Below are 12085 nucleotides of genomic sequence, written 5' to 3' on the forward strand. Positions count from 1 at the left end.
TGAGGCCTACTGTCTGTGATATAGGTCTCCATGTGTCTCAGTGTAAAGATGAGGCCTACTGTCTGTGATATGAGGTCTCCATGTGTCTCAGTGTAAAGAGAGGCCTACTGTCTGTGATATGAGGCCTACTGTCTGTGATATGAGGTCTCCATGTGTGTCAGTGTAAAGATGAGGCCTAATCTAGGGCTGGGTGATATAGCCTGTGTCCAAACAGAACTGTCTGTGATATGAGGTCTCCATGTGTCTCAGTGTGAAGATGAGGCCTACTGTCTGTGATATGAGGCCTACTGTCTGTGATATGAGGTCTCCATGTGTCTCAGTGTAAAGATGAGGCCTACTGTCTGTGATATGAGGTCCAATGTGTCTCAGTGTAAAGAGAGGCCTACTGTCTGTGATAGGGCTGTCTGTGATATGAGTCTCCATGTGTCTCAGTGTAAAGATGAGGCCTACTGTCTGTGATAAGGTCTCCATGTGTCTCAGTGTAAAGATGAGGCCTACTGGGTGATATGAGGTCTCCATGTGTCTCAAAAGAGGCCTGAGGCCTACAGAACTGTCTGTGATATGAGGCCTACTGTCAAACAGAGGTCTCCATGTGTCTCAGTGTGAAGATGAGGCCTACTGTCTGTGATATGAGGTCTCCATGTGTCTCAAAAGATGAGGCCTACTCTGTGATATGAGGTCTCCATGTGTCTCAGTGTAAAGATGAGGCCTACTGTCTGTGATATGAGGTCTCCATGTGTCTCAGTGTGAAGATGAGGCCTACTGTCTGTGATATGAGGCCTACTGTCTGTGATATGAGGTCTCCATGTGTCTCAGTGTAAAGATGAGGCCTACTGTCTGTGATATGAGGCCTACTGTCTGTGATATGAGGTCTCCATGTGTCTCAGTGTGAAGATGAGGCCTACTGTCTGTGATATGAGGTCTCCATGTGTGTCAGTGTAAAGATGAGGCCTACTGTCTGTGATATGAGGTCTCCATGTGTCTCAGTGTAAAGATGAGGCCTACTGTCTGTGATATGAGGCCTACTGTCTGTGATATGAGGTCTCCATGTGTCTCAGTGTAAAGATGAGGCCTACTGTCTGTGATATGAGGCCTACTGTCTGTGATATGAGGTCTCCATGTGTCTCAGTGTAAAGATGAGGCCTACTGTCTGTGATATGAGGCCTACTGTCTGTGATATGAGGTCTCCATGTGCCTCAGTGTAAAGATGAGGCCTACTGTCTGTGATATGAAGTCTCCATGTGCCTCAGTGTAAAGATGAGGCCTACTGTCTGTGATATGAGGCCTACTGTCTGTGATATGAGGTCTCCATGTGTGTCAAAAGATGAGGCCTACTGTCTGTGATATGAGGTCTCCATGTGTCTCAGTGTAAAGATGAGGTCTACTGTCTGTGATATGAGGTCTCCATGTGTCTCAGTGTAAAGATGAGGCCTACTGTCTGTGATATGAGGTCTCCATGTGTCTCAGTGTAAAGATGAAGCCTACTGTCTGTGATATGAGGCCTACTGTCTGTGATATGAGGTCTCCATGTGTCTCAGTGTAAAGATGAGGTCTACTGTCTGTGATATGAGGTCTCCATGTGTCTCAGTGTAAAGATGAGGTCTACTGTCTGTGATATGAGGTCTCCATGTGTCTCAGTGTAAAGATGAGGCCTACTGTCTGTGATATGAGGCCTACTGTCTGTGATATGAGGCCTACTGTCTGTGATATGAGGCCTACTGTCTGTGATATGAGGCCTACTGTCTGTGATATGAGGCCTACTGTCTGTGATATGAGGTCCATGTGTCTCAGTGTAAAGATGAGGCCTACTGTCTGTGATATGAGGCCTACTGTCTGTGATATGAGGTCTCCATGTGTCTCAGTGTAAAGATGAGGCCTACTGTCTTGATATGAGGCCTACTGTCTGTGATATGAGGCCTACTGTCTGTGATATGAGGTCTCAATGTGCCTCAGTGTAAAGATGAGGCCTACTGTCTGTGATATGAGGTCTCCATGTGTCTCAGTGTAAAGATGAGGCCTACTGTCTGTGATATGAGGCCTACTGTCTGTGATATGAGGTCTCCATGTGTCTCAGTGTAAAGATGAGGCCTACTGTCTGTGATATGAGGCCTACTGTCTGTGATATGAGGCCTACTGTCTGTGATATGAGGTCTCAATGTGCCTCAGTGTAAAGATGAGGCCTACTGTCTGTGATATGAGGTCTCCATGTGTCTCAGTGTAAAGATGAGGCCTACTGTCTGTGATATGAGGTCTCAATGTGTCTCAGTGTAAAGATGAGGCCTACTGTCTGTGATATGAGGTCTCCATGTGTGTCAGTGTAAAGATGAGGCCTTCTGTCTGTGATATGAGGTCTCCATGTGTGTCAGTGTAAAGATGAGGCCTACTGTCTGTGATATGAGGTCTCCATGTGCCTCAGTGTAAAGATGAGGCCTACTGTCTGTGATATGAGGATGGTCTCAATGCCTACTGTCCTCCAGTGTAAAGATGAGGCCTACTGTCTGTGATATGAGGCCTACTGTCTGTGATATGAGGTCTCCCTCAGTGTAAAGATGAGGCCTACTGTCTGTGTGATATGCCTCAGTGTAAAGATGAGGCCTACTGTCTGTGATATGAGGTCTCCATGTGCCTCAGTGTAAAGATGAGGCCTACTGTCTGTGATATGAGGTCTCCATGTGCCTCAGTGTAAAGATGAGGCCTACTGTCTGTGATATGAGGTCTCCATGTGCCTCAGTGTAAAGATGAGGCCTACTGTCTGTGATATGAGGTCTCCATGTGTCTCAGTGTAAAGATGAGGCCTACTGTCTGTGATATGAGGTCTCAATGTGTGTCAGTGTAAAGATGAGGCCTACTGTCTGTGATATGAGGTCTCCATGTGTCTCAGTGTAAAGATGAGGCCTACTGTCTGTGATATGTCTCAATGTGCCTCAGTGTAAAGATGAGGCCTACTGTCTGTGATATGAGGCCTACTGTCTGTGTAAATATGAGGTCTGTGATATGAGGTCTCCATGTGCCTCAGTGTAAAGATGAGGCCTACTGTCTGTGATATGAGGTCTCCATGTGCCTCAGTGTAAAGATGAGGCCTACTGTCTGTGATATGAGGTCTCCATGTGTCTCAGTGTAAAGATGAGGCCTACTGTCTGTGATATGAGGTCTCATGTGTCTCAGTGTAAAGATGAGGCCTACTGTCTGTGATATGAGGTCTATGTGTCTCAGTGTAAAGATGAGGCCTACTGTCTGTGATATGAGGTCTCCATGTGTCTCAGTGTAAAGATGAGGCCTACTGTCTGTGATATGAGGCCTACTGTCTGTGATATGAGGTCTCCATGTGTCTCAGTGTAAAGATGAGGCCTACTGTCTGTGATATGAGGTCTCAATGTGTCTCAGTGTAAAGATGAGGCCTACTGTCTGTGATATGAGGCCTACTGTCTGTGATATGAGGTCTCCATGTGTCTCAGTGTAAAGATGAGGCCTACTGTCTGTGATATGAGGTCTCAATGTGTCTCAGTGTAAAGATGAGGCCTACTGTCTGTGATATGAGGTCTCCATGTGTCTCAGTGTAAAGATGAGGCCTACTGTCTGTGATATGAGGTCTCCATGTGTCTCAGTGTAAAGATGAGGCCTACTGTCTGTGATATGAGGTCTCAATGTGCCTCAGTGTAAAGATGAGGCCTACTGTCTGTGATATGAGGTCTCCATGTGTCTCAGTGTAAAGATGAGGCCTACTGTCTGTGATATGAGGTCTCCATGTGTGTCAGTGTAAAGATGAGGCCTACTGTCTGTGATATGAGGCCTACTGTCTGTGATATGAGGCCTACTGTCTGTGATATGAGGCCTACTGTCTGTGATATGAGGTCTCCATGTGTCTCAGTGTAAAGATGAGGCCTACTGTCTGTGATATGTCTCAATGTGCCTCAGTGTAAAGATGAGGCCTACTGTCTGTGATATGAGGTCTCCATGTGTGTCAGTGTAAAGATGAGGCCTACTGTCTGTGATATGAGGTCTCAATGTGCCTCAGTGTAAAGATGAGGCCTACTGTCTGTGATATGTCTCCATGTGTGTCAGTGTAAAGATGAGGCCTACTGTCTGTGATATGAGGCCTACTGTCTGTGATATGAGGTCTCCATGTGTCTCAGTGTAAAGATGAGGCCTACTGTCTGTGATATGAGGTCTCCATGTGTCTCAGTGTAAAGATGAGGCCTACTGTCTGTGATATGAGGTCTCCATGTGTCTCAGTGTAAAGATGAGGCCTACTGTCTGTGATATGAGGCCTACTGTCTGTGATATGAGGCCTACTGTCTGTGATATGAGGTCTCCATGTGTGTCAGTGTAAAGATGAGGCCTACTGTCTGTGATATGAGGCCTACTGTCTGTGATATGAGGCCTACTGTCTGTGATATGAGGTCTCCATGTGTCAGTGTAAAGATGAGGCCTACTGTCTGTGATATGAGACCTACTGTCTGTGATATGAGGTCTCCATGTGTGTCAGTGTAAAGATGAGGCCTACTGTCTGTGATATGAGGCCTACTGTCTGTGATATGAGGCCTACTGTCTGTGATATGAGGTCTACTGTCTGTGATATGAGGCCTACTGTCTGTGATATGAGGCCTACTGTCTGTGATATGAGGCCTACTGTCTGTGATATGAGGCCTACTGTCTGTGATATGAGGCCTACTGTCTGTGATATGAGGCCTACTGTCTGTGATATGAGGCCTACTGTCTGTGATATGAGGCCTACTGTCTGTGATATGAGGCCTACTGTCTGTGATATGAGGCCTACTGTCTGTGATATGAGGCCTACTGTCTGTGATATGAGGCCTACTGTCTGCTGATCCGGGGTGTTTTCCCTTCATTGACTTATCTGTCTTTTTCTGAGGGATTATATATATAACAGCTTGGGTGGGGTTGAGTAGGGGGGGATTCCCCCTGATCTGTGTGTTGAGTAGGGGGGGATTCCCCCTGATCTGTGTGTTGAGTAGGGGGGGATTCCCCCTGATCTGCACGACACAATTTATAGGAGCTGTTAGCTGTGTGTTTGTCCTGCTCCTCTGGCTGTCCCTGACTTTGCGGGAGGAGCGTTTCTTTGCGGGAGCAGCGTTTCTTTGCGGGAGGAGCGTTTCTTTGCGGGAGCAGCGTTTCTTTGCGGGAGGAGCGTTTCTTTGCGGGAGCAGCGTTTCTTTGCGGGAGCAGCGTTTCTGTGTTTCTTTGCGGGAGGAGCGTTTCTTTGCGGGAGCAGCGTTTCTGTGTTTCTTTGCGGGAGGAGCGTTTCTTTGCGGGAGCAGCGTTTCTTTGCGGGAGCAGCGTTTCTTTGCGGGAGCAGCGTTTCTTTGCGGGAGCAGCGTTTCTTTGCGGGAGGAGCGTTTCTTTGCGGGAGCAGCGTTTCTTTGCGGGAGCAGCGTTTCTTTGCGGGAGGAGCGTTTCTTTGCGGGAGGAGCGTTTCTTTGCGGGAGGAGCGTTTCTTTGCGGGATCAGTCAAGTTTACCTCACCCTCCTTCGTTCCTCTCCTCAGCCCTCTGTTTCTCCCCCTCTTCCCCAGCGGAGGAAGAGAGCAGGGCCAGGGATGCCTGGGTGCTTACCTCATTTCCTCTCCTTTACAGCCGGAGAGGGGGAGGGGAGGGGGAGGGGAGAGGAGGGGAGAGGAGAGGAGGGGAGGGGAGGGGAGAGGAGAGGAGAGGAGAGAGACTGCTGTCTTTGTTGGGGTTGGAAACATTCCTGTTCTGTTGTCTGTCATAGTGGCTTTAACTACAGAACAATGGATGTGGATGTTTTGTCTTTGCTGCACATATGTTTGTATTGTACATGTAGTGGGCAGTAATATGTGTGTGTGTGTGTGTGTGTGTGTGTGTGTGTCACACGACACTCCAAATAAGACTATGCTATTAGCCCATTATACTGACGCTATAACCCTTTACATGACTGACAGTCAGACAGTATCTGAGTTATACTGTACAGTACATATAGAGAACACTAACCCTGTACAGTACATATAGAGAACACTAACCCTGTACAGTACATATAGAGAACACTAACCCTGTACAGTACATATAGAGAACACTAACCCTGTACAGTACATATAGAGAACACTAACCCCGTACAGTACATATAGAGAACACTAACCCTGTACAGTACATATAGAGAACACTAACCCCGTACACATATAGAGAACACTAACCCTGTACAGTACATATAGAGAACACTAACCCTGTACAGTACATATAGAGAACACTAACCCCGTACACATATAGAGAACACTAACCCTGTACAGTACATATAGAGAACACTAACCCCGTACACATATAGAGAACACTAACCCTGTACAGTACATATAGAGAACACTAACCCTGTACAGTACACATATAGAGAACACTAACCCTGTACAGTACATATAGAGAACACTAACCCCGTACACATATAGAGAACACTAACCCTGTACAGTACATTACATTTACATTTAAGTCATTTAGCAGACGCTCTTATCCAGAGCGACTTACAAATTGGTGCATTCACCTTATGACATCCAGTGGAACAGTAGTGCATCTAAATCTTTTAAGGGGGGTGGGAGGGATTACTTTATCCTATCCTAGGTATTCCTTAAAGAGGTGGGGTTTCAGGTGTCTCCGGAAGGTGGTGATTGACTCCGCTGTCCTGGCGTCGTGAGGGAGTTTGTTCCACCATTGGGGGGCCAGAGCAGCGAACAGTTTTGACTGGGCTGAGCGGGAACTGTACTTCCTCAGTGGTAGGGAGGCGAGCAGGCCAGAGGTGGATGAACGCAGTGCCCTTGTTTGGGTGTAGGGCCTGATCAGAGCCTGGAGGTACTGAGGTGCGGTTCCCCTCACAGCTCCGTAGGCAAGCACCATGGTCTTGTAGCGGATGCGAGCTTCAACTGGAAGCCAGTGGAGAGAGCGGAGGAGCGGGGTGACGTGAGAGAACTTGGGAAGGTTGAACACCAGACGGGCTGCGGCGTTCTGGATGAGTTGTAGGGGTTTAATGGCACAGGCAGGGTGCCCAGCCAACAGCGAGTTGCAGTAATCCAGACGGGAGATGACAAGTGCCTGGATTAGGACCTGCGCCGCTTCCTGTGTGAGGCAGGGTCGTACTCTGCGGATGTTGTAGAGCATGAACCTACAGGAACGGGCCACCGCCTTGATGTTAGTTGAGAACGACAGGGTGTTGTCCAGGATCACGCCAAGGTTCTTAGCGCTCTGGGAGGAGGACACAATGGAGTTGTCAACCGTGATGGCGAGATCATGGAACGGGCAGTCCTTCCCCGGGAGGAAGAGCAGCTCCGTCTTGCCGAGGTTCAGCTTGAGGTGGTGATCCGTCATCCACACTGATATGTCTGCCAGACATGCAGAGATGCGATTCGCCACCTGGTCATCAGAAGGGGGAAAGGAGAAGATTAATTGTGTGTCGTCTGCATAGCAATTATAGGAGAGACCATCTGAGGTTATGACAGAGCCAAGTGACTTGGTGTATAGCGAGAATAGGAGAGGGCCTAGAACAGAGCCCTGGGGGACGCCAGTGGTGAGAGCGCGTGGTGAGGAGACGGATTCTCGCCACGCCACCTGGTAGGAGCGACCTGTCAGGTAGGACGCAATCCAAGTGTGGGCCGCGCCGGAGATGCCCAACTCGGAGAGGGTGGAGAGGAGGATCTGATGGTTCACAGTATCGAAGGCAGCCGATAGGTCTAGAAGGATGAGAGCAGAGGAGAGAGAGTTAGCTTTAGCAGTGCGGAGCGCCTCCGTGATACAGAGAAGAGCAGTCTCAGTTGAATGACTAGTCTTGAAACCTGACTGATTTGGATCAAGAAGGTCATTCTGAGAGAGATAGCGGGAGAGCTGGCCAAGGACGGCACGTTCAAGAGTTTTGGAGAGAAAAGAAAGAAGGGATACTGGTCTGTAGTTGTTGACATCGGAGGGATCGAGTGTAGGTTTTTTCAGAAGGGGTGCAACTCTCGCTCTCTTGAAGACTGAAGGGACGTAGCCAGCGGTCAGGGATGAGTTGATGAGCGAGGTGAGGTAAGGGAGAAGGTCTCCGGAAATGGTCTGGAGAAGAGAGGAGGGGATAGGGTCAAGCGGGCAAGTTGTTGGGCGGCCGGCCGTCACAAGACGCGAGATTTCATCTGGAGAGAGAGGGGAGAAAGAGGTCAGAGCACAGGGTAGGGCAGTGTGAGCAGAACCAGCGGTGTCGTTTGACTTAGCAAACGAGGATCGGATGTCGTCGACCTTCTTTTCAAAATGGTTGACGAAGTCATCTGCAGAGAGGGAGGAGGGGGGAGGGGGAGGAGGATTCAGGAGGGAGGAGAAGGTGGCAAAGAGCTTCCTAGGGTCCAGTACATATAGACAACACTAACCCTGTACAGTACACATATAGAGAACACTGACCCTGTACAGTACACATATAGACAACACTGACCCCGTACAGTACATATAGACAACACTAACCCTGTACAGTACACATATAGACAACACTGACCCCGTACAGTACACATATAGACAACACTGACCCCGTACAGTACACATAGACAACACTGACCCTGTACAGTACACATATAGACAACACTGACCCCGTACAGTACACATATAGACAACACTGACCCTGTACAGTACACATATAGACAACACTAACCCTGTACAGTACACATATAGACAACACTAACCCTGTACAGTACACATATAGACAACACTGACCCCGTACAGTACACATATAGACAACACTGACCCCGTACAGTACACATATAGACAACACTGACCCCGTACAGTACACATATAGACAACACTGACCCTGTACAGTACACATATAGACAACACTGACCCTGTACAGTACACATATAGACAACACTGACCCCGTACAGTACACATATAGACAACACTAACCCTGTACAGTACACATATAGACAACACTAACCCTGTACAGTAGACAACACTATACAGTACATATAGACAACACTAACCCTGTACAGTACACATATAGACAACACTGACCCTGTACAGTACACATATAGACAACACTAACCCTGTACAGTACACATATAGACAACACTAACCCTGTACAGTACACATATAGACAACACTGACCCCGTACAGTACACATATAGACAACACTGACCCCGTACAGTACACATATAGACAACACTGACCCCGTCAGTACAGTACACATATAGACAACACTGACCCCGTACAGTACACATATAGACAACACTAACCCTGTACAGTACACATATAGACAACACTGACCCCGTACAGTACATATAGACAACACTGACCCTGTACAGTACACATATAGACAACACTAACCCTGTACAGTACACATATAGACAACACTAACCCTGTACAGTACACATATAGACAACACTAACCCTGTACAGTACACATATAGACAACACTGACCCCGTACAGTACACATATAGACAACACTGACCCCGTACAGTACACATATAGACAACACTGACCCCGTACAGTACACATATAGACAACACTGACCCCGTACAGTACACATATAGACAACACTGACCCTGTACAGTACACATATAGACAACACTGACCCCGTACAGTACACATATAGACAACACTAACCCTGTACAGTACACATATAGACAACACTAACCCTGTACAGTACACATATAGACAACACTAACCCTGTACAGTACACATATAGACAACACTGAGACAGTACATATAGACAACACTAACCCTGTACAGTACACATATAGACAACACTGAGACAACACATATAGACAACACTGTACAGTACACATATAGACAACACTGACCCTGTACAGTACACATATAGACAACACTAACCCTGTACAGTACACATATAGACAACACTGACCCTGTACAGTACACATATAGACAACACTAACCCTGTACATGGCTGACAGTCAGACAGTATACTGTAGTTATACTGTACGTAACAAGCTATAGACTACTTGGCAGGTGTCCACGTCCTTCAGTAATTCTGATAATAATCAGAAAGCATTCAGACCCCTCCCCCCTTTTCACATTTTGTTATGTTACAGCCTTATTCTAAAATGGATTAAATAAAATAAAAATCCATTTACACACAATACCCCATAATGACATCACAATACCCCATAATGACATCACAATACCCCATAATGACATCACAATACCCCATAATGACATCACAATACCCCATAATGACATCACAATACCCCATAATGACATCACAATACCCCATAATGACATCACAATACCCCATAATGACATCACAATACCCCATAATGACATCACAATACCCCATAATGACACCACAATACCCCATAATGACATCACAATACCCCATAATGACACCACAATACCCCATAATGACATCACAATACCCCATAAGGACACCACAATACCCCATAATGACACCACAATACCCCATAATGACATCACAATACCCCATAATGACATCACAATACCCCATAATGACACCACAATACCCCATAAGGACACCACAATACCCCATAAGGACACCACAATACCCCATAAGGACACCACAATACCCCATAAGGACACCACAATACCCCATAATGACAAAGCAAAAACAGGTTAAGACATTTTTGCTAACGTATAAAATATAAACCGAAATACCTTATTTACATACGTTTTCAGACCCTTTGCTATGAGACTCTAAATGTAGCTCAGGTGCATCCTGTTCTCCATTGATCATCCTTGAGATGTTTCTACAACTTGATTGGAGTCCACCTGTGGTAAATTCAATTGATTGGACATGATTTGGAAAGGCACACACCTGTCTATATAAGGTCCCACAGTTGACAGTGCATGTCAGAGTAAAAACCAAGCCATGAGGTCAAAGGAATTGTCCGTAGAGCTCCGAGACAGGATTGTGTCAAGGCACAGATCTGGGGAACGATACCAAAACATTTCTGCAGCATTGAAGGTCCCCAAGAACAAAATGGCCTCCATTCTTAAATGGAAGGAGTTTGGAACCACCAAGACTTCCTAGAGTTGGCCACCTGGACAAACTAAGCAATAGAGGGAGAAGAGCTCCAGAGTTCCTCTATGGAGATGGGAGAACCTTCCAGAAGGACAACCATCTCTGCAGCACTCCACCAATCAGGGCTTTATGGTCGAGAGGCCAGACGGAAGCCACTTTTCAGTAAAAGGAACATGACAGCCCACTTGGAGTTTGCCAAAAGGCACCTAAAGGATTCTGAGACCATGAGAAACAAGATTCTCTGGTCTGTTGAAACCAAGATTGAACTCTTTGGCCTGAATGCCTTGGAGGAAACCAGACGGTACAGAGTCAATGTGGAGGCTATATTAAGGGGGGTACCATGGCCTGTCTGTCCCCACTAAAACCCTAATACCATGGCCTGTCCCCACTAAAGCCCTAATGCCCAGGCCTGGCTGTCCCCACTAAAGCCCTAATGCCCAGGCCTGGCTGTCCCCACTAAAACCCTAATGCCCAGGCCTGGCTGTCCCCACTAAAACCCTAATGCCCAGGCCTGGCTGTCCCCACTAAAGCCCTAATGCCCAGGCCTGGCTGTCCTGTCTGTCCCCACTAAAGCCCTAATGCCATGGCCTGTCTGTCCCCACTAAAGCCCTAATGCCCTGGCCTGTCTGTCCCCACTAAAGCCCTAATACCCTGGCCTGCCTGTCCCCACTAATGCCCTAATACCCTGGCCTGCCTGTCCCCACTAAAACCCTAATGCCCAGGCCTGGCTGTCCCCACTAAAGCCCTAATGCCCAGGCCTGGCTGTCCCCACTAAAGCCCTAATACCCTGGCCTGCCTGTCCCCACTAAAACCCTAATACCCTGGCCTGCCTGTCCCCACTAAAACCCTAATGCCCAGGCCTGTCTGTCCCCACTAAAGCCCTAATACCCTGGCCTGTCTGTCCCCACTAAAACCCTAATGCCCAGGCCTGGCTGTCCCCACTAAAACCCTAATGCCCTGTCCTGGCTGTCCCCACTTCCCACTAATGCCCTGGCCTGCCTGTCCTGGCTGTCCCCACTTCCCACTAATACCCTGGCCTGCCTGTCCTGGCTGTCCCGACTTCCCACTAATACCCTGGCCTGCCTGTCCTGGCTGTCCCCACTTCCCACTAATACCCTGG

This window comes from Oncorhynchus nerka, linkage group LG14 (assembly GCF_034236695.1).
Source record: "Oncorhynchus nerka isolate Pitt River linkage group LG14, Oner_Uvic_2.0, whole genome shotgun sequence".
In the NCBI taxonomy this organism is placed as follows: Eukaryota; Metazoa; Chordata; class Actinopteri; order Salmoniformes; family Salmonidae; genus Oncorhynchus; species Oncorhynchus nerka.